The sequence below is a fragment of the Trachypithecus francoisi genome, unplaced genomic scaffold, assembly GCF_009764315.1.
Source record: "Trachypithecus francoisi isolate TF-2019V2 unplaced genomic scaffold, Tfra_2.0 Lachesis_group13, whole genome shotgun sequence".
Classification (NCBI taxonomy): Eukaryota; Metazoa; Chordata; class Mammalia; order Primates; family Cercopithecidae; genus Trachypithecus; species Trachypithecus francoisi.
Genome location: NW_022681458.1, coordinates 52,472,780 through 52,497,182, shown reverse-complemented (window position 1 = coordinate 52,497,182; position 24,403 = coordinate 52,472,780). Strand labels below are relative to the sequence as shown.

The window sequence follows — 24,403 nt, the reverse complement described above, 5'->3', positions numbered from 1 at the left end:
GGAGGGTTCACTGACCTAATATTTTAGCTCATTACTTCTTTAGCTATATCTATTTTTTGGTTTATTATTTTAGCAGTCATGTTTTCATACCTATCATCTCTAATTGGTCCCTCTTCATAAGAGTTCTTTTTTGCCCTATATTTTGATTACATTTCTTTAGATCTCTGAAAATACCCATTATATTGTTTTAAATTACTTTTATCTGTTTGATTTGCTCTCCTCTATCATGTGTTATTCAAGAAAACAACAATATCAAGAAAATACGAATATCCTTAAATTAAATGCACTACCTTTGTTTTCCAACTCTATTTTAATTTTATATTTTAAAAATCCTAGTTTAAAAAGTAAAAGAACAGAAGGAAGATGAGAAGGAAAGAAAGAAAGAACAAGACAAATTAGCATATGGCAAGAACTTGATAAAGGAAAGGGAAGGAACATAGACTGAAGAAAGATAAGTATTCAAGATAAAAGGAATGGCAATAATTAAGCTTGTAAAGTGAGAGTAAAAAAAAGAAACATAGACTTCTAGATGATAGCAAAGAGAAATCTAAATGAAAGATATTTTAGAAAAGAAACCTATATCATATTAATAGAAAAACCATCATTTTCAATTGAGTGTGGTATATACAAAAGCTGGATAGATATAGATATTGACACAGATATACACAATGTTGGCCAAAATCTTTAGTATGTGTAGTTATTGTACAGTGAATATAGCATTTTTGTAAAAAAAAAAAAAAAAAAAGCCACAAACACTTTCAGACCAAACATCAAACCTACTTTTTAAAAAGTAAATCAAAACTAAATTTAAAAGTTAAAGATGTATTATTTTTATAGCTAGAGTATTATAAGCTAGTTTATTTTTTAAAGTCTACAAAAATTGCTGAATTGAACTTCTGTCATTGCAAGTGTACCAGGATGCAGTATGTCTAAAATATTTTACAGGAACAAGATAGTTAGGAAGATATACTACTGGGCAAGAGAAAACTTGAAATTATTTATAAATAGATTTGATGCAAAAGTTTATTCAAATAAAAACTACTATAAACTGAATGTCTGTGCCCCTCCAAAATTCACATGTTGAAATCTAATCCCCAGTGTAGTGGCAGTTATAGGTGGGGCCTTTGGGATGTCATTAGGTCATGAGGGTGGAGCCCTCATGAATAAAATTAGTGCTCTTACAGAAGAGACCTGAGAGAACTCTCTCATCCATTAAAGCATGTAAAGTTACAGAGAGAAGACAGTTGTCTATGAACCAAGAAGGAGACTGTCACCAGATACCAAATTTGCTTCCATGATCTTGTACTTCCCAACCTCCAGAATTGTGAGAAACAAATTTTTGTTGCGTATAAGTCATTCAGTTTATCTTATTTTGTTATGGAAGCCTAAATGAACTAAAACAGAAAGTTTAAACTAGTTATTTTAATTTAAGCTTGTCATTGCAGCACAGATTTTCTTTTCCCTGAACTTTCATGATCCATGTTCTTTCCAATAATAACTTAATGAATTTCATTTAAACATTTTTACAGGATTTATTTTGCTATACTATAAATACCCTGTCAAGCTCACTCTTGTAGGTATAGGTGCTGCTACTTCCTACTATGCTTGAAATTACTGTGCAAACTCTCTAAATCCATTTTGTATCTTATTTGTTTCTTACATTTTGCGAAATATCAACGAATATACAATAGGAATTTATATTATACAGGTCTTTAGTGATAAATCATAAAAGAACAAAGCATGAGACCTGGAGTATGACTTGTTTCAGAGAATTTTCTAATTCTTTATAGCCCCAAAATGAATATCTCCAATGTTGTTTCAATCATTTCTGCATTTTCCAGGACAAGGAATATACATTTTACATTTGGGCAAATACTGTGAAATATTTCTTAGATTGAATAAGTCAAATAGATCAACTGAGGCTCATAGCCTTAATAACTTCTACGCATCTTAGGGATAAGACCTAAGCAAACAATTTCCCAGCAAGAATACAATTCTCAATCGAGAAGAAGCAACTATTTTACTTTGGAGTCACCTGCACTCTTCCACTTAAGAAAGCACAGGGTTATAGTTTATGGTTAACCAATAATTCTAACACTATTTAATAAATATTAGGTCAGTGCAAAAGTTATTGCAGTTTTTGCCATTGAAAGTAACAGCAAAAACCACAATAATTTTTGCACCAATCTAATATGTTATTTTTCTTATGTAATGCATAAAAGTGAATTTTTAACAATAAATTTGCACATTGTGTGTTTAATTTGCATGGTTTACCATAAATTTGAATATTTATTATATCTCAATCTTTAAAAAAATCTATGAGATTGTCAGAATGGATTTTTATTATTATTTCCACTTTACAAATGAAAACCTAAAATGTAACTAAATCAAGTGCTATGCTCCCTGTCATATAACTAGTAAATGGTGGAATTGGGCAAGATGTTTAAACAGAAATTAGATTGAATGTCAAAAGAGTTCATCATAAGCAGTAAGAGTTTAAAGAACTTGGACTTAATGCATCAAACCACTGACCCAAAAATGCCACATGGTTATAAATAATTAGGAGAGAACCATGGCTATGTGGCCTGCCTAGTGTAAAATTGCAATGAATGGAGTTGCTTATATGAGTAATAGACTTTGAGTTTACTGGATATTTAACAGACTCAAAAAGTGTCTCAAAAAGTCAGACTCTCCAAATAGTGACAAAAGAAGAATAATATGGCAGTTGTCACCAACTCATCTTTATGTTTGATTCATGAGACAAAGAAATCTTTTGATTAATAACTACTCTCTATGATCAGAATGACTGCCAGTAATATCATCTCTAAAAACAGTAAGTTCAACTGTCTTTAAAAAATTAATTCATATAACAAATATTTACTGTGTACTACAAGCAGGACTACTCTAAGGAGATGTAGCAATGTACAAAACAAAGTCCCTGATCTTTCAGACTTATATTCCTCTGATAGCATCAACAAGTAAGAAACTAATAAGTACATAAGGGCCATTAAGAAGAGTAAATTCTTTACACATCAGAGGCAGGAATTGGAACCCTACACTATGAAACATATTGATATTCCCATTATAGGCTGGGCGGGGTGGCTCACGCCTGTAATCCCAGCACTTTGGGAGTCCGAGGTGGGTGGATCACCTGAGGTCAGGAGTTCAAGACCAGCCTGGCTAAGAAGGCAAAACCCCATCTCTACCAAAAAACACAAAAATTAGCCAGGCATGGTGGCAGGCACCTGTAATCCCAGTCACTCAGGAGGCTGAGGCAGGGAGAATTGTTTGAACTCTGGAGGCAGAGGTTGCAGAGAACCAAGATCACATCACTGTACTCCAGCCTGGGCAACACAGCAAGACTCTGTCTCAAATATATATATATATATATATATAGAGAGAGAGAGAGAGAGAGAGAGAAGAGCCATTATTAATAATCAAAATATAAAAACATAACAAAGAAAGATTAAATAAAAATTCAACATAATTTTTATGCCTCTATGCTAGCATTTTATTCAACTCTAGAAATATATAGTACATTATCAGGTATTTAAAATATTTAAATTGTTTCCCAGTGACTGGAATGTTAGTGCAAAGGTAAAATTCTGCTAAACATTTCAAAAGAAGCATGATAATATAAAACAAGTAGAAATGTTGGAAATAAGAACCATTAATTTCATTTCTGTATCTTCCAGCTTCTCTGATGCAGTTACTTGCTCCCAAATGTTGCACTTGTAATACTGAAATAATAAAACTGATCAGAGAAAAGAAATTTATTAGGCAGAGAGGCTAACAGAAGACACACTAAGAAATTTCATATGACAACATACAAAATGAATGTGTTCATCTTTAGTATATGTAAATGAAATGTATTCATTTTAGCATACTACTTATAGACATGTTGCCTTCCATTCTTGTTTCATATTGTCTGTCTGTGTTGATGCCTGGGTTCATCTTTTCTAGGTCATTGATTTTGATCTGTGAGTAGAATATTGAGCACAAGAGATTAGAACAAGTGGGTGAGATCAAACTAAATTGCTAGGCTCAATAGAGCTTTTGTGCCTCATGACCTTTAATACTCTAGAAATACTTAAAATCTAGGGTAAATTCAAAATATTTACTATAGGTGCTACAAAATAACATGTATCATATTTTCTGTTAAAATCAACTTCAAGAATATAAAAGACTACTATTATACCCCAATTGGGAATAGAAGCAATATTCAATCACTGTCTACTCAATTTAACAAATACATACATTTCCTCCTGTGGCAACAAAATAGGTAAGTATTTTTAGTTAAATATGAAGGGATAAAGAGCTATGGAGTCTTCATGAGGGGAAATATAGTACTGAATTAGTAAATGCGTTGACTTGTTTGAGAATAAAGAGGAAGGAAGGTGGAAGAAAGGGAGCAAAGAAGGAAAGAAGAGGGGGAGAAAGAAGGAAAGAAGGAGAGAGGATACAGAAAAAAGGAACCAGGGAAGGCAAGAACAAAGGCAGCAAAGGAGAAAAGATAAAATTTAAAGAAAAGAAAAAACATTACCCTATGTAATTTTTTTGAAAGAGCAAAAAGTGAGCTTAACGCAATCTCTGTGGTCTTCCTCCCAAGAACTCATAACCCCAGTCTAATCATGAGACAAAAATAAAACAAATACTAATTGAACAATTCTACAGGACACCTGACCAGTACTTCTCAAAACTATAAAGATCATCAAAAACAGGGAAAATCTGAGAATGTCTCAGTCAAAAGGAACCTAAGTAAGTCTGATGACTACATGTAATGTGGTATCTCAGATGAGATCTTGAAACAGAAAAGGGGGGATTTAGGTAAAAACTAAGGAAATGTGAATCAAGTATGAACTTATTTAATAATAAAGCATCAATACTGGTTCATTAACTGTGACAAATGTGCCATGTTAATAAAAGACATTAAAGACAGAGGAAATTAAGTGTGGGATATATGGAAACTACTATCTTTACAAATCTTCCATAAATTAAATTGAATAATTCTAAAATTAGAAGTTTACTTCTAAAATATGAGCCTAAAATTCACTCTACCAACTTCAAAAAATACCACATGAATCCAGAGTTGGCCTCTAATCTGAACCACATTCACCATTAATCTGGAAATATGTACTAAAATTACATGTTACAAAAAATAATGCTGCTTAGCCTAACTAGTCAGAATTAGAATCAAGTTTCCTAGAGTAAATGGCAAGAAATCATGCAGGTCATGAATAATCATATTGATATTTATTGATATTTATATGCTCATATCATACATTGTTTATATCATACATATAAACTGCTTATGTCATATATCGATATTTATAGTTCTTCCAAAGCAAAATAGGTAACAATTAGTTGGAATACAAAAATGATTTAATTCTATTTTTAATTATCAAATGTTCCTAATCAATGACCACTTTTATGTTTAACATGGCAGCCAAATATAGCCAGTACTTGCAAATTCAAGTATATTAGTCCATTCTCACACTGCGATCAAGAACTACCTAAGACTGTGAAATTTATGAAGAAAAGAAGTATAATTGATTCACAGTTCCTCGGGCTATATAGGTAGTATGGCTAGGAGGCCTCAGGAAACCTACAATCATGGCAGAAGGTGAAGGAGAAGCAAACACATCTTACTATAGCAGAGCAAGAGAGACAGAGAGAAGGGGGAAGTGCTACACACTTTTAAACAACCAGATCTCATGAGAACTCCATCACAAGAACAGCAAGGGGGAAGTCCACCCCCATGATTCAATCACTTCCCACCAGGCCCCTCCTATAATACATGGAGGATTACAATTCAACATGAGATATGGGTGGGGACACAGAGACAAACCATATCACCAAGTATTGACTAATTGACTGATATAGAGGATATGTTGCTTAACAACAGGGATATTTTCTTAGAGATGCACAGGTAGGTGATTTTGATACTGTGAAAACATTATACAGTGTACTCATACAAATGTAGATAGTACAGCCTACTACTCACATAGGCTGTAGGGTATAGCCCATTGCTCTGATCACTGTTGTTCATGCAGTACATTGTTGACTACGGTTCATGCCTTCTTATGTGGCACATGACTGTATAAGGTATGCTTGGATAACAAGTACTTTGCTGGGGTGTTTAATTATTTGATATAGGGTAATTCTTCTTGTCATTGTTTTTATTTTATGAATTCCCTACCTCTATAACATCCATATGGACACCCCTGAGTCAGCCTTCAGTGTGCTATTGTGTGAGCATGCACATGGTGTGTGTGTGTGTGTGTGTGTGTGTGTGAGATTAGAAACGAGTTCTCTTGAGGCTATATTCTTTATGAAGGAAGAAAGATAAAAACACAGAGCAAGGCAGTATGAACCTCTCTGCTCATTCCTGCCCCCAAATGTGAGCATCTTCTTCTGAGACAGGTCGCTGTGACAAAAGTTGGCATTGTTCACCTAATGCCAGACCATATTTCAAAACTTTCCCTAAGGCTTGACAAATCACAACTCTATTTTACCTGTTAAAGCCCTGAACCCACCAATACCTAAACATTGCTCCTAATTCCAGGACCTGTACCTCCAGAGAAAGTTAAGACAATCTGAAAAGGCCCCTTGAATTCTGACTAATAATAATCTACATCTACAGTGCACTTTCCCATCGGTATTATTTCATTTGGTGCTCACAAAAATCTCACAAGATGAGCAAGGCAAGAAATGTTTATTTTATATAGAGAGAAAACTGAAGTTGAGATGAAACAGCTGATTTCCAGAAGGTCACATACCACAGCTACCACAGCAGAACAAGCAAGATCCCAGGTCATTGATACTTTCCCACTAGCAGCTCTGCTTCTGGTCAAGAACAATATCAAAGACATAATTTCTGACTGATAAAAGTGGCCGTTTAAAGTAAAAGGCAAGTTTTTAAAGATAATGTATCCCTGAGGAGATGCCTTTGATAAACTAGAATGTGCTTTAGAGATTAATTTCTCTGTTTTCTATAATATTTTTGCATTTTTATCTTTTATTAATTATAACCATGAAGCAAATGAGTGGCCAGATGAGGCATGAATACTTGTGGTTGCACAAATCATTTAGGATGCTTATCTCCTCAAGTTTTCCCAATAAGCATATTTTGGATCAATATCATAATATCACATTTGACATGTGTCTCTGACACTGCTTTATCCCACCAATCAGCTATTATTTAATTATACTTTGAAATTAAGTGTCTGGATTTCTGGGTGGCCTAAGGGTACCTCTAGAAAAGCTCATACGTGGTTAAAAAAAAAAGACTGAAGACAAGAGAGTACTAAATTGACATAGGCAGTTCAGATTGCACAGTTTGGCATCACATTTAAGAAATTATAGTCAAGTGGCTTTTAGTTGCATCCTAACTGTCCATTTTCAGGTGGTACTTCTGCCAAACACCAGATCACTAGGGCTATATTAAAAAGTTCAAATAGCACACTCCAATTTGAAACTATAGATCTTATTTATTTCTAGTTTTTCAGCTGGCACACATGAAAAACACTTTTGAGCACCAAAAGAAGATGAAGAAATAACTTACAGTGAATGGAAAATGTTAGGAAAGCAAGGGCTAGACAATTCTATGAGTCACTACTAAGATAGCTAAAAGGATGGGGATTCCAGTCCACTCATTAAAGTGTGGGTTGAAGTGTTGCTTTATTTTTCAAGAATTTCCATGGGAGGTACTTGGAAGGAAAAACGGGAGGTGGTCAGACTTGACTACAGACAGAAAAGGCCTATCTTAAAAGTAGTGAGATACAGGCATAAGTGGAAGACATGCCACAGCACAGAAGAGACTTACAGTCTTAAATGGTTTTAAGAGACTTTATGGCACTATTTCAAAAGTGAACTAAATCCTTAAAAGAATTCTGCTAAATGAGCAAAATGTAGCTTTTAAATTATTTTAATTTACTTCTCAATTCATAAATACAATATGGAATTAGTTTTGTCTGTGATTTTAAAATCTTAGAATGTCTATATTTAACAAGGGAGAAAAATATTCTAACATAGGAAATAATTTTAGATTCATAATTTCCTTTGTAGGAAGAAATTGTTACCTATTATTCTTTCAAAAATCCAAGGCAAAATGTCAGAAGCAAAAAAAGCTTAAGAATGAACATCTACCTTGTGGATATTAATTTAGAGTAATGTCATAATATCTATTACCTATCTCCTGGGAAAGATATGGTTTATACTTTTGAGACAATCTGCCCAAATTTAAGAAGTATCAGTTGCATCCCTGAGAAGCCATGGAATGCAATAGTTAAGAATGCAGAACAAATCCTTGTTCTGTCACATAGTAGCTTAAAATCTCAGAGCTCCATATAAAAATATAAAAAAAAAAGTACCAAATTGAGAGTTATTGTTGATTGAAGTAAAATAGCATCTGTGAAGTACTTGGCACATAATCATGGTAGTTATCATTAAAGGTATAAAATTACAAAAAAAAATTTACAAAAAGCCTAATGACAGAATAAAAAATGTTACTTGCTTTCCAATTTTGTTCCTGATCACTGAGATATGGGCATGGAAGTGGCACAAGCACAATGAACACAGGATCAGTGACTTGGAAGGTGGGGAGGTTGAGGAAGATTTAATGATGTAAGTGAAAAAGCCCTGTCTCTGTTCAGTTCAACAAATATTCAATGAGTTTCCACTATAATCCCAGTCATCTCAAAAGATGCCTATCACTTCCTTTAAGAGGCTACTTCTGATGGTGAGACAAGACTTTTACCCATGGAACAAGGAAATATATGATGAGGTACAAAAATTAGTAGTAGTATAGGGATTATGCAATGACTACTTACTAACAAACCATGTTAAATTACAAGATTTAGAGCAATACACATATAAAACCACCTGTAAAAATCATTGTAACTAATCTTCTTAAGATAATCTAAAAATGTTATATTTTACTAGTGTGCCTGGAAAAGAGATAAAATCCTGACTTCTTTTTGTTACTTTATTTTAGACATCTAGTTTTTTAAATTAAGCAGAAAATCCACTTTGGTTTCATCTATCTGAATTTTAAATGTAATATTTATATTTTAATGTCTCACACATGTCAAAAACTTATGGCTATATTTCACCCTTTTTGTGCCCAAACTATTTAAGGATTTCCAGAGTTGTGTATTACATACATGCAAGAAACAAAGAGCAACAGCACTGGAGAATTCAACAGATGACAAGAACAGCTACACTGAAGAAAAAGATCAGAAAAGAAAGTATGCCACCTGCTGTTTATGGGATGAAAAGAGGTCTCACAGTAATTATCTGAATACACGAGTCAAAGCCAGAAAAAAAAAAAAAAGACGTTTTGGCTTCTCTCTGCTTTCCTAGATCCTGATTTCAGCATGTTATAACAAGTTTATAACCATGTATATGTTAACTAAAGTTATTGCAAACAAGTCTAGTCTTTGTCTTTCTCCTGCACATTATAAAGGTATTAGGGTTTTTTTTCTATCTACTTGTGTTGACCTCATTTGACTTGTTAAGTCCCTCAAGGTAAAGAATGATGTATTTTCTTAAGTATGATTGTATAGTTTTAAAAAGCACTACAAGCAGTATCAGGCAGTCAGTAATGTGATGACTATGAATAAGCATACATCAACAAATTCTATAGCCTAGAAGAAATGAATAAATTCCTAGACACATAAAACCTACCAAGACTGAATAATAAAGAAATAGAAAATCTGAACAGATGAATAATGAGTAAAGAGATCAAACCAGTAATGAAAAGTTTTCCATCAAAAAAAAGCCTAGAGCCTCATGGCTTCACTGCTTTTACCAAACGTTTAAGAACAAATACCTATCCTTCTCAATTTCTCTAAAAAAAAGATGGACAAAAAAATGAATATTTCAAAATGCAATTTAAGAGGCCAGCGTTATCCTGATACCAAAGCCAGACAAAGACACTACAAGAAAAGAAAATCACAGGCCAGTATCCCTGTAAAAATTCAAAATACTCAACAAAATGCTAACAAATACATTCCACAGCATGTTAAAGGGATCATTCACCATGACCAACAGGAATTTATCTATGGGATCCAAGGACATTCAAAAAATGAAAATCAATAAATGTGATATACCACATTACAATGAATGACTAAAATCATATGATTATCTCAATAGATGCAGGAAAAGCATTTGACAAAATTCAACATCCATTTCGCTGAAAGTTTCAACAAATTAGGTATAAAAGAAATGTACCTCGACATGGCTGGGCACAGTGGCTCACATCTGTAATCCCAGCACTTTGGGAGGCTGAGGTGGGCAGATCACCTGAGGTCAGGAGTTCGAAACCAGCCTGGCCAACATGGCAAAACCCTGTCTTTACTAAAAATACAAAAATTAGCTGGGCATGGTGGCGCACACCTGTAATCCCAGCTACTCTGGAGGCTGAGGCAGGAGAATCGCCTGAACCTAGGAGGCAGAGGTTGCAGTGAGCAAAGATTATACCACTGCACTCCAGCCTGGGCACCCAATCAAGACCTATCTCAAAAAAAAAAAAGAAAGAAAGAAAAGAAATGTACCTCAAAACAATAAAAATCATATACGACAGGCTCACTACTAACATCATGCTCAATTGTGAAAAGCTGAAAGCTTTTTCTCCAAGATGAGGAACACGACAAGGATGCCCACTCTTACGATTTCTATTCAACATAGTACTAAAAGTTCTAGCAAGAGCATTAGTCAAGAGAAAAAAATTAAAGCCATTCAAATTGAAAAGAGAGAAGTTAAATCATTCCTGTTTGCAGAAAACATGATCTTATATATATATTTTTTTAATCTAAAGACTCCACCAAAAAAACTGCTAGAACTAAGCAAATTCAGTAAAGTTGCAAAATACAAAATAAACATAAACATATTAGTAGTATTTCCGAACACCTAGCTTTGTAAACTTAGTATTTCTGATTGATTTGATTCAATCAATCCAGCCTCATTTATATTAGCTGCCAAAGTAATAAAATACTTAGAAATAAACTTAACCAAGGAGGTGAAAGACCTGAACAGAAATATTCTGTGCTCAAGGATTGTAAGAATTACAATGTCCATGCTACCCAAAGTGATCTACAGATTCAATGCAATCCCTATCAAAAGTTCAATGACATTTTTCAAAGACATTTCTAGAAATCCTAAAATTCATAAGGAACCACAAAAGACCTCAAAAAGCCAAAGCAATCTTGAGCAAAAAGACTGAAACTGGAGGCATCACACTGCCTGACTTCAAAATACACTACAAAGCTATACTAATCAAAACAGCATGGTACTGGCATAAACATAGCCACATAAACCCAAGGAACAGAATAGAGATTCCAGAAAAAAATTCATGCACTTACAGTCAATTGATTTTCAACAAAGACACCAAGAACACACAATGAGAACATCTAGGTTTGTGTAAGTACACGCTATGATGTTTGAACAATGACAAAATTACCTAAAGATGTATTTCTTAGAAAATGTCTCCATCCTTAAGCAACATATGACTGTACAACATTTAAAATCCAACAGTGACTAATTTGACAAAGAAGTCTGAAAAGGAATTTTCTGAAAGGAAACCAAGAGTGTAGTGTCATGGCAGCCAAAGAAGCATTTGCTGAGATGGAGAATGCCCAGTAATATAGAATGCTGCTGAGTAGTCAAATAGGTTGAAGACATAAATTATACATTGGGTTTTGTGACTTAGTGATAAATAGAGCAAGAGTTGTTTAAGGTAGAATTGTTAGCAAAATAACCACATTAGAGTGAATCAAGGAGTGAATTTGCCATGAAAAAAAGACATAACACATGTACACAACTTTTTCAAGTTTACCTGATGGAGGATTTACTGAAGGGAGAAGTAAGATAGAAATACTGGAAGATTTTTGTTAATATATACACACACACATTATCATATATAGGGAAAGGAAACCTCAAATACATTTTAGAAGGAGGTATGTTAAACATAACAAATATGTGAATGGTATAATATCTCAAAAGAAGGGAAAATATCTCTGCTTGTAAGAAAGACCTTGATGAATTAAGGCAGCCATCAGAAATGTAAAAATTATGAAAGAACGTCTTCATTGTAGGTTCTAAAATACTGGGCCTCATTCTTGGAGATAGGCATATATTTGTAAATTTTAAATGTTTCAAAGTTTTCTATACTGGTCTTCTTTATGTCAAGAAGTTATAACACTATCTCAAAGACACATCCAATTAAAATCCTCAAATATTTAACTAATACATCTAAGAATGCTCTTTTAAGGAGAGTCATAGTGACTTTTATCTAGCTCCCATGGATTGATTCCATAAATCTCAATAAACATTTTGATTTTATGCACTTTGGGTATAGATAGTCTTCCTGCTTAAGAGATTTAAATAGATGCAAGTATCCTAATAGATATCTTTATATTCACTCAACAGAGAAAGCTGAAAGGTTAAAGTTTCGCTGCTGGTTTCTGAATCAGCATTATTAGCTCTATAATCTTAACTATATCCTGGCAAGAAACAGAAAACCATTTTACTACACATGTTATTTCACCATTCATTAATTCCTACAATTTCATAAGAATCAAATGACAAATTCATAAAATTGTGAGACTCATTTTCAGTTTTTTGGTTTTACTCCCTTATACTTGAAATTGATTATTTCATTCCTGGCATCTTTCCCCACAACTTTATTAGGATATTAGGTTAAATTTTTTTACATAAATTTTATGATGGATAAATTCTTTCAGAGTAAATGTTATTTTCATGGCAGAAGTACTTCAGACATACCATACAATGTGGTGATTATAAGCCATATTTGGAAATTATGACTTACTATATGGGCAAGATCATTTCTCTTCATCACAGCTTGAATTTTTATATCTGGATAAAAATTCTTCTCATTTTATGCTAGTGAAAATTTGTCTGCTATTTTTTTCCTGTGGAAAATTAAGCTCTTTGGTTCTTTTTTTTTAAAGAACTTGCTATATTCTATACTGGTTTGTTCCATTTCTAGGATTATACCAAAAATGTATTAATTTAGCATCTTTGATGTATCTTCTGTAGAAACCTATCTGGATATTTTGAATTTTCTCTATGTCATAAAAATAGAGTGTCTAATTCCAAGGAATCCATGTACTCATTTTATTATGTGATCATAATTTATAACCCAGAAGGAACTCAGTTTATGCAATGGATAGCTCCAACTCTTATGAAATGGAATTTTGGATTTCCCTAGAGAGAAAAAAGTAGTCTACTCCAACCCAAGGAACTCCACTAAGTGATCTGATTCTTGGCAACTTGGTAAACTAATTTGATATCATTGTCAATATATACCATGGGTAGATTAAGCCACATATATTGTATGGAAGACCACAGTTTATTAGTTGATAATTTACTTTTGAAGTGAGAAAAAAAATCTACTTAGGAAAATTGGCTCACGATTAATATCTATTTTAGGTAAAAAATTATCTAAGAGCTAAACTGAGACTATAGAAGACATCTTACCCTTACACCTTGACACTGGCCATTCTGCTGCTTCCAAAGGCTGAGGGCTTTACTGGTTAGAGCCTGTGTGCACTGTGCAGATGTCAGACCAGAAATGCTTTAGAATTAATACTCCCATGGGAGCAATTCTCAACTGGTGACTGATAGGAGTTGGTACATAAACATCCCGGTTAACTTTTCCCTCAGCTAGGATAAGTCTGAGGTATTCTACGCTATCCCCCAGAGTTTTCCAGTAGGACAGAACAAGTGGTAACTGGTTTAATAATACACTACTATCTGACTGCGTCTCCCCAGAATTCATATGTTGAATCCTAACCCACAAAGTTAGGATTAGGAGGTAGAACCTTTAAGAGGGAATTAAGTCATGAAGGTGAAGCCTTCATGATAAGGATTAGTACTTTCATAAAAGAGACCCCAGAGAGCTAGCTATCCCCTTCAGCCACATGAGGACAGGCAAAAAGACAGTTGTTCATGAACCCATAAGCCAGCCGTCACCAGGCACTGAATCTACTGCTGCCTTTTCTTAGACTTCCCAGCCTGTGGAACGGTGAAAACTAAATTTCTATTGATTAAAAGCAACCCAGAGGGCCGGGCGCGGTGGCTCACGTCTGTAAGCCCAGCACTTTGGGAGGCCGAGGCAGAAGAATCACGAGGTCAGGAGATCGAGACCATCCTGACTAACACGGTGAAACCCTGTCTCTACTAAAAACACAAAAAGTTAGCCAGGCGCGGTGGCATCTGTAGTCCCATCTACTAGGGAGGCTGAGGCAGGAGAATGGCGTGAACCGGGGAGGCGGAACTTGCAGTGAGCCGAGGTCGCATCACACTCCAGCCTAGGCGACAGAGTGAAACTCTGTCTCAAAAAAAAAAAAAAAAAAAAAAAACCAACCCAAGTTATGGTAGTCTATTAGAGCAGCCTGAATAGGCTGACAAGCACCCTGTTGCTTTTCTTCCCTTCAGTGTCTCACTCCCTTACAAGGGTTTCCTAGAATCGGCATTCAGACTTGCACTATCAACCTTGTTTCCAGGTCTGCTGTTGAGGGAACATAAAATAAAATGAAAGTTATTTGATATTCTCTTCCTCTAGTTTTGAAAATTGTATTTATATAGCCTGTGTCAGTTGACCCTGTGAAAATACATGTACTATATAATGAGGCAGAAACAGCCACATCACATTTACCTTAATCAACTCTTAACATTTGATCAGAGTCGATTAGAGGAGGAAAAATCTGATACCCCTTTTTAGTTATTTCAGAGGCTTTATTATATTCCTAATAACCTGTTATTCTTGGAATTTATCACATTTGTCAGTGCAATCAAATGTTCTTAACATAATCACTTTCTAAAATGGAATTCATTTTTTAAGTAGAGTATACTCATAAAAACTCATTAGAAAATTTCAAAGCAATAGCCAAATATGTCTTCATTATGTACTGGGCACTTCAAATGTTTGCCAAGAGAAGAACTAAAGCTATATTGCAATTATGTTTTCGTTTCTACAAAGATACCCTTAAGTATCTATGAATAAAAATATGTCTTCCACATTTTTGACCTCAATTAACAAATTACACACTCTTTTTTGTTTTGTTTTGTTTTTGGGGATGGAGTCTTGCTCTGTCACAAAGGCTGGAGTGCAGTGACACAATCATGGCTCACTGCAGCCTCGATCTCCTGGGCTCAAGTAATCCTCTGATCCTCCCACTTCAGCCTCCTGAGTAGCTGGGCAACAGGTACATACCACCATGCCTAGCTAAGTATTATTAATTTTTCTGTAGAGACAGGGTCTCGCTTTATTGCTCAGGCTGGTTTTGAACTCCTGGGCTCAATCGATCCTCTTGCCTCCACCTCCCAAAGTCATGAAATTACAGGCATGAACCACCACACTCAGCTACACACTTTCTTTTATTCTTTCTAGAATAGAAAAGATTCCTAGAAAGTTTTATTACCAAGTGGGCATGTTTGAAAGCATGTTCCTCTGAATATGAAATATTATTCCCTCAAAATGTTCCACGCAAAGGACATTGTGGCAAATTAAGCTTGAGAAATGTTTCTGTTTATCCCTTTAAAGATTCTGAGTCCAAATTAACATACTAAAGATTCCCTGGCTGGGGACTGTGGCTCAACCCTGTAATCCCAGCACTTTGGGAGACCAAACGGGGTGGATCACTTGAGGTCAGGAGTTCGAGACCAGCCTGGCCAACATGGCAAAACCCCGTCTCTACTAAAAATACAAAAATTAGCCAGTTGTAGTGGCACGTGCCTATAATCCCAGCCTCTTGGGAGGCTGAGGCAGGAGAATCACTTGAACCCAGGAGGCAGAAGTTGCAGTGAGCTGAGATCACACCACTGCACTCCAGCATGGGTGACAGAATGAGACTCAGTCAGTCTCAAAAGAAAGATTCCCAGAGGTCCTGAAGAAAAAAAAATTTTAACTTAGTTTGACTAAATTGATTTAGCCATGTGGATGTATACAGTACAGAGACAAAACATACACAAAAAACATACACAAAAATATACAAATTCTGGTTCCACCGTTTCTAGCAGTATAAACTTGGGTGAGTTAAACTTAAATTCTGTGAGCCTCCTTTTTTTAAATTGGGATATACAAAGAGTACAATTGATAGATGAAAATGTACTGTTTTATAAGTTTTGACACACATATGTTCCTGTGAAATCCCACATCAATCAAAGACAGAACATTTTCATCATCTTTTTTATTCCGCAGTTTGACTCTGATGCTCACAGATGTGGTTTTCTTTGCATTTATTTTTCTTGGGATTTTTTTGAGCTTCCAGGATTTACAGGTTACTGCAGTTTTTTAATCAAACTTAAAAAAATAGAAAACGTAAATTTTCAGCCTCATTCTCTTCTCTTCTGAGCCTCTAATTACATCTATTCTAGGCTGCTTGAAAATGCTCCACAAGCACTAAGGCTCAATTCTTTTTTTATCTTTATGCTTCAATGTAGGTATTTCTCAAGTTTAGCCAAAAATTTTGCTGCTGCTTCCAATCTACTGTTAAGGCCATCTGGAAAATTTTTTTTTAAGTTTTAGATACGATACTTTTTTCTTCTAGGACTTCTATTGTTTTTTGTTTGTTTACAGTTTGCAAATTCTCAAATTCCCTATCTCTTCACACATTATACCCATCTTTTAAATTTATTCTTTTATGTATTTATCCTGTTGGACATTTTAAAGTCACTCTGCTTATTCTACTAACATCTATGTTTATAGGTCTGTTTCTAGTGACCAATTTTTCTCTTAACAATAGATCACATTTTTTGTTTCTTCATTTGTCCAGTTATTCTAGATTGTAACCAGCCATTAGTGATTATAAACGGTAGAGGTCTTTCATTGTATTATCTTCCTCTGAAAAGTGTTAGTTTTGTTTCAGCAAGCAATTAAATTATGAGTAGAAAAGTTTTGCCTTACTCCAAATGTAAATCCCTTATGCCTGGGATATAGTTATTTTTTAAAGTATAGTCCTTCTTGGGTTTCAGTGAAAATCCTGAAGTATTTACCAAGATTCTACAATCTGATAGGACTGGAACTCCAAACTCTGTCTCTCTCAAAATATCTGCTCATCCTTTTCAAATATTCAGCTGTTGCTTTCTTCTTGCACTATATGGTAAGACTTCTGCATATGTGCAGTTGAAAAGTAAGCCAAATAGTTGAGGAGAGTAGGGAATTTGTATAGATTTTAATGATTTCCCTCTTTGGCTTCCAGTTATTGGATTCTGCTACCAATTTCTAGCCAATCTGGTAGCCCCCATCCTCTGCCTCTTCTGGCTAGTAAAACTGTGACCTTCTGATCAAATTCTATATACTCTGTGCCATTTGTCTTGAAAATGCTCCCAGTGGAAAAGTCACATAAACATTGATCTCAACCATGGTGGTGCTGATCTTTGAAGAAACAATTCTCCTCCAGTTTTATCTGCTTTTGATTGATTTCCAGTAACTTCAAAGATTTTTTAAAATATTTTATATGCAGTTTGTAATTAGTTCAATACAAGCTACTGCACCACTACTGGAAATCAGACTGTACCTCTGAAATATCTTTTCACTATTTATTTCTAATTTTATTACATTATAGTCAATGCAGTCTTATGACTACATTCATAACGTAGTCTTATGGCTACATTAAATTTGTCATTATATTTAGGGCATTTTTTAAAACTCTAAAATGAGGATGATTTTTGTGTATGTTTTGTCTCCGCACTTTATATGTTATTACACATTACATGCTAGTACCAAAATATCTCATGTATCCCATAAATACATATACCTACTATGTACTCAAAAAATTAACTTTTTTAATTTAAAAATTGATTCACAGTGATGCATGTTTGTACTCATATAACTGACAACTTACTTATCATTTGATGAAGAGAAATCCAGATGCTTTCATATTGTGTGAGCTTTTCTTTGAAATGTTCTTACATAGAAGTCTAACCCATATAAAACCACAACCACAAAAATGTCCTTCACATCTTTGATTGTAACTAAATACCTACAGTCTCGAAATACTTGCTTTTTCCAGAAGCTGAAGTGAAGTAGAGGCGGCCCCTCAATGCACATTGCTCCCATGTTATTTCTCCACTCTATTTGCCAAACCAATGAAAGACATTTTCTCAAAAATGAATACCACTGTGAATTCCAACAGTTGGAATTTAAACATAATATCACTTATTTTTTCAACCACTGTTTTTAATAATACTTTGTCAAATATTTTTCTCATTCCTTAATGTTATATTTGGTAGATTCCATAACTTTCTAGTAACTTTTGGTTATTAAAATCCAGTCCAATGTAAAGTTGCAATCTCAAACTCAATCTAAACTTTATCAGCCCCAAACATGAAGACAGACTTTGACTGCTAGAGGTAATGATGGGACAGGAGACAGAGACAAGTCTGTATGTATGTATTATTCTCTCCCTTCATCACTCTTTCTCTTCAAAGCCTAGCTCCTTTAATGGGTTCAGGGTAGGGAAAAGGGAGAGAGAGAGAAACAAGTGCCTTTGTATTTAACTGGCTGCTGTTATAACCCTCTCTGTGACAGATTTCTCTTCTTCTCTGGCTGGACATTGATGCCTTATGCATGGAAGCCATCCAAATCCTGACTCTCTTGTGGGAGTTGTATGAGTTCTTAGAAAAGCCTTGAAGAGTTCCCTTATAGCACCATTCTCTGCTGAAGTAGCTTAAGCTCCAGGTCAACTTTATTCTGCAATCCCATCTCTCTCCCATGGCTATACATCTACTGCCTCTTCCTGCTGGGGTTTCCCTGATCAGCAAGAAGCTAAGTAGGGTGGCCAAAGTCTGCTTACCTTCTATGATATATGCCTGACTTCATCTTTGCCACACCAGATGGTGGGAGTGCAGTCTCTCTCCATTCTGCCAACAATCTCTTATAGTATTCTCATTCATTGAAAGAGACCAGGAGACAGATTAGCACACTGGCTAAGCAGACATTCAAACAGGAAATGCAATCCCAGCCAGTTTCTCCTTCTGGTAGGAACCTCCACTCTTTATGAGTGACTCTCTTGGAGCCCCTCTTCCTCCCAGTTTGGCTTTAGAAAGAAAAGAATCTCCATTTCTCCCCTAAGGAGGAGTAAGGGCTTTTTTCTAACACAATCACTGCATGTATGGCACTTTCTATCTCTCTAACCTACTCTAACCTATTCATTTCATATAAGTGCATTCATTTCATGTAACCTATTCATTTCACTTCATATAGGATAATACAAAGGGTTGGTTCTGTCACTTACTACTGACTCTGAAGGAAGTGTAAATTATGGGTCCTTAATACCTCAGATTTTTCAGCTTTGACCCTAAACATTGAACATTGAGTCCCACTGAATATCCTGCTTCAAAAGCAAAATTTAACATTTTTAATGCTATCCCACAGCTTTTGTCTACCATTTTCTAGAGTTTTATTTAGCTTTGTTTTTCTAAAAGCAGTCAGGAAAATAAATATTGTATTAAACCCACAGTTATTTGCATACAACTAATAATTGAATTTTCCAGACTACTATCCAAGAAGTATATTTACTATTTTGCTGGCTTTAGGCCAAAGTTTTTAAACCATTAGTTTTTAATATTCATATTCAGACATACAATTCCATTGACTTTAAAAAATCAGCAGTAATTTCAAAACTGCATTAATATAAAGAGGTCCTGATTGCGTTAAGGCTATCATTTATTAAGATCATCTTTTTTGTTGTCATATAGACATATCATCAGGTTTAGGAAATATCTGCATCCTAGACCCATGAGCCCACCTTGATACATGGCTCAAATGCTAACTAACCTGCAAAGAAGAAGAACTGCTGAGATCTGATATCAACATTCTGCCTATAATTTGTGGGGAAAACATATTTTAGTATTTTAGGAGTATACTCCCTAATGGTACAATATAGTCATTTTAGGACATGAAATATGATGGGTATCTGTCAAATATTACTTGAAGATACCAACAAGTTATGGGAAAGATGAAGATTAAATTGCATTGCCCTTTTTGTGCTGTTCCTGGGCTGATGTTTAACGAAGTTCACAGCATCCATATTTCAGTGTTGGAGGACAACAATCTATCTGTTTTGTTTTGATTCCAAAGCAAGTCATGGTGCTTGCATATTGCATTTAAGTATTGGCTTTAAACAAAAAGTTAATTTAAAAAATGATCCTAAATCAAGAAGTTCTTTCTTAATGTAGATGAGACCCCATTACATCTTAAAAAAAAAAAAAAAAAAAAAAAACAACACCCAGAATTATTAAGAACTAATCTACTGTGCAAAGTGGAACTAGAGATGTGTGTAAGGATACCCTCTATGGCCTTTAAAATTCATCATAAGTAAGTAGGCACTGGCGGCAGTTCCCACGAAAGAAAAGAAAGAATAGCCTGTTCAGCAAGTCATTCCATAGTGTGCATCAATCTCCAAGTCAGAGAACCCCTTTAGGGATTGTTATACACAGATAGTTGAGCCAAGCAGGGTCAAGCTTCTCATGACCAAGTAATAATAATTAGTCTTCTGACTGAAAATATATTTTCCTTGCCAGTCAGCATATTATACTTTCTTTACAAATTATCTTTTTTCCCTGCAAGAAAAGTTGGGTGGACATATTTTTATGGATGTTTCTGTTTTTCTCTCTGTGACTATATTTTTTAAATCCACTCTATACATTCTCAGAAGAGAATCAGAAATTACATCAGAAACGATTCATCTAGAGAGACTATAAAACTGGAAGTTTTTATTATATCCAGGTTTTCTGTTATCATCTATATTTTCTTCACTGTATTTGAAAATAAAAAAAAATGTGTGTATATGGCAGCCAATGTAGAGAAACAAAGAAGCTTTGTGTTTAGGACAACAAAGAAAGGAAGAAAGGTAAAACTGTATCCCCACTCTTCAGTCAAGTCTTGGGAGGGAAAAACCCCCAAAAATAAGATGACAGTCTTCCTGAGGGAGGGGAAGTAGAAAAATAAACCCTTGTGCACTATTGGTGGGAACGTAAATTAGTACAACCACTATGGGAAACAGTTTGGAAGTTCCTCAAAAAACTAAAAATTGAGCTACCATATAATCCAGCAATCCCACTGCTGGGTATATATACAAAAGAAAGGAAATGAGTGCATTGAAGAGATAACTGCACTCCTATGTTTGTGGCAGCACTGTTCATAATAGCTAAGATTGGGAAGCAACCTAAGTGACTATCAACAGATGAATGGATAAAGAAAATGTGGTACACATACACAATGGAGTGCTATTAAGTCATAAAAAACGAATGAGATCTAGTCACTTGCAACAACATGGATGGAACTGGAGATCATTATGTAAAGCAAAATAAACCAAGCACAGAAAGATAAACATCACATGTTCTCACTTATTTCTGGTATCTAAAAATCAAAACGATTGAACTCATAGAGATAGGGAGTAAAAGGATGGTTACCAGGGACTGGGAAGGGTAGTGGGGAGCAGGGGGAGGTGGGGATGTTTAATGAGTACGAAAAACAATTAGTTAGGAGTGGCTGGCTGGAGTTCCAGGCCAGTGGGTCTTATGCTGTGAGGCACCATGGAAGTGGGGCCCACAGACTCTTGCTACTCAGCCCCCTGGATTCAGCCTCATTCCTAGGGAATTGTTTAACAGCTTTTGAAGTATCCAAGCAACCAGGGGCTGAAGTGGACCCCCAGCACTGCATAGCTGCTTTACAAAAATGTGGTCAGACTATTTTTTTTTTGACCTCTGAACATTTTATTGACCTCCTGCTCCCCAAAGGGTATGCTGCTTCTGCTGGCTTAATGTCTCAGAACTTTTGTGTCATTGGTCTCAGACACCACTTTGCCATCCAGTATCTGGTGAGTGGTGGTCTTTTGGATGGTTTTCATGGAGTTGCTGCTGTCCAGGGCATCACCAAGACTGAAGTCCTCGCCATCTTCCAGCAGGCGACGGTAGGTGGTGATCTCAACCTCCAGCTTGACCTTGATGTTCAGCAGGGCCTCCTACTCCTGGGCTTGGCACTGTCCCTCTGCCTGAGTCTGTGCCAGCTCTGACTCCAGGTGCAGCAGGATCCCGTTGAGCAGCTCCATCTGCTGGGTGTAGTGGGCCCTCACCTCCCTCAGGCTGTTCTCCAAGCTGGCCTTCAGATTTCTCATGGAGTCCAGGTCCATCTCCAAGGACCGGACTGTATGTCTCAGCTCCATGAGCATCATCTCAGCAGCTCCAACCTCTGTGGACGGTGTGGTGACGACTGTAGTCTCTCCTCAGTCTGCTGAGACCAGTGCTTGTCAAGCTCCTCTCGGTTCTTCCAAGCCAGCTCGTCATATTGGACCCGGATGTCTGCCATGATCTTGACGGGGTCCTTAGATTTGGGGACATCTACCTCCAGGGTCAACCCAGAGCTAGCAATCTGAGCTTGTAGGCCTTTTACTTCCTCTTCGTGGTTCTTCTTCATAAAGAGAAGCTCCGCCTTGAGAGCCTCAATCTCTGCCTCCAGCTGCAGCCAAGTGACTCTGGTCATCAGTAACCTTATGGAACCCATGGATGTCACTCTCCACAGACTGGCACATGGCCAGCTCTGTCTCATACTTGACTCTAAAGTCATCAGCAGCAAGACGGGCATTGTTGATCTGCAGAACAATGCCAGCATTGTCCACAGCATTTGCGAAGATCTGAGCCCTCAGGTCCTCGATGGTCTTGAAGTAATGACTCCAGTCTCTAACCTGGGGTCCCTTCCTCTCCAGGTGCTCCTGGATTTTGTTCTCCAGCTTCCTGTTCTCAGTCTCCAGGCTCCTCACTCTGTCCAGGTAGGAGGCCAGGTGGTCGTTCAGGCTTTGCATGGTCTCCTTCTCATTCTGGATGTCTCCCATTCCTGCCAGACCCCCGGCCATCCCCACAGCCAGGCCCCGGGATCCCACGCCACCCTGGAAGCCAGTGGAGTGGGACACGGAGATCCAGGAACCACAGCCCCCAGCACCTGCATAGACACTGGCTGCACTGCTGACCGGCGGGGTGCCGTAGCTGGGCACCTGGACAGAGCCCAGGGACCAGTAGTTGGTGAAGGTAGAGTGAGTGGTGAAGCTCATGCTGTCCCAGGAGGAGAGCAAGAGGACAGGACTCAGGCTTTGCTGATGACCCAGACAACTTTTTTAAACAGGCCTTTGATCCCATTTCTCCTGACTGGGTCAGACCTCAGATCTGGAGTCTTCAGCCACCTCCTACAGGTGCATTCAGGCTGGCAACAAGTCTGTACCTCCCTGAGATGAGATGGTCAGCAGTGCAGCCAGTGTCTATGCAGGTGCTGGGGGCTGTGGTTCCTGGATCTCTGTGTCCCACTCCACCGGCTTCCAGGGTGGCGTGGGATCCCGGGGCCTGGCTGTGGGGATGGCCGGGGGTCTGGCAGGAATGGGAGACATCCAGAATGAGAAGGAGACATGCAAAGCCTGGCCTCCTATCTGGACAGAGTGAGGAGCCTGGAGACTGAGAACAGGAAGGGGCAGAGGAAGGGGCAGGCTGCCATCTTTGCTCATTCACATCCTTCACTGGCGATGCCTCTATGTACTGGAAAATCTGAGTTGATTAGGGACTAGAGAAGACTCCCAGCATACCACAGCAGTCCTGCTGAAAAGCAGTTAGACTGTTAAAAGGAAAAAAAAAAAATCATCCAAAAGTCAGCAACCTCAAAGATAGAAGGTAGATAAGCATACAAAGATGAGAGAAAGATTCAGCACAAGAACGCTGATAAAACATTGCAGGAGTTGACAGACAAAATAGCTGGTATAAAGAAGAATGTAACCAACCTGACAGAGCTGAAAAACACCCTACAAGAATTTCATGGCCGGGCGCGGTGGCTCAAGCCTGTAATCCCAGCACTTTGGGAGGCCGAGACGGGCGGATCACGAGGTCAGGAGATCGAGACCATCCTGGCTAACACGGTGAAACCCCGTCTCTACTAAAAATACAAAAACTAGCCGGGCGAGGTGGCGGGCGCCTGTAGTCCCAGCTACTCGGGAGGCTGAGGCAGGAGAATGGCGTAAACCCGGGAGGCAGAGCTTGCAGTGAGCTGAGATCCGGCCACTGCACCACTGCACTCCAGTCCGGGCGACAGAGCGAGACTCCGCCTCAAAAAAAAAAAAAAAAAAAAAAAAAAAAGAATTTCATAATGCAATCACAAGTATTAATAGCATAATAGATCAAGCAGAGGAAAGAATCTCAGAGCTTGAAGACTGCCTGTCTGACAAGATGGGAGCAGACAAAAATAGAGAAAAAAGAATGAAAAGGCATAAACAAAACCTCCAAGAAATGTGGGTTTACGTAAACAGACTGAATCTATGACTGATTAGTGTACCTAAAAGAGATGGGAAGAATGGAATCAATTTGGAAAACATAAAAACATACTTCATGAGATATCATC

The 24,403-nt window shown here is 36.8% G+C and overlaps 1 long non-coding RNA gene and 1 pseudogene across 1 annotated transcript in view; both read right to left on the bottom strand.

The window, feature by feature from the left end:
• The window catches only part of LOC117094745, a 102,836-nt gene that overhangs the window by 49,531 nt on the left and 28,902 nt on the right, over positions 1-24,403 (bottom strand). The gene's annotated exons all lie outside the window — the stretch shown is intronic.
• LOC117094743 lies at positions 21,789-23,117 on the bottom strand (annotated as a pseudogene).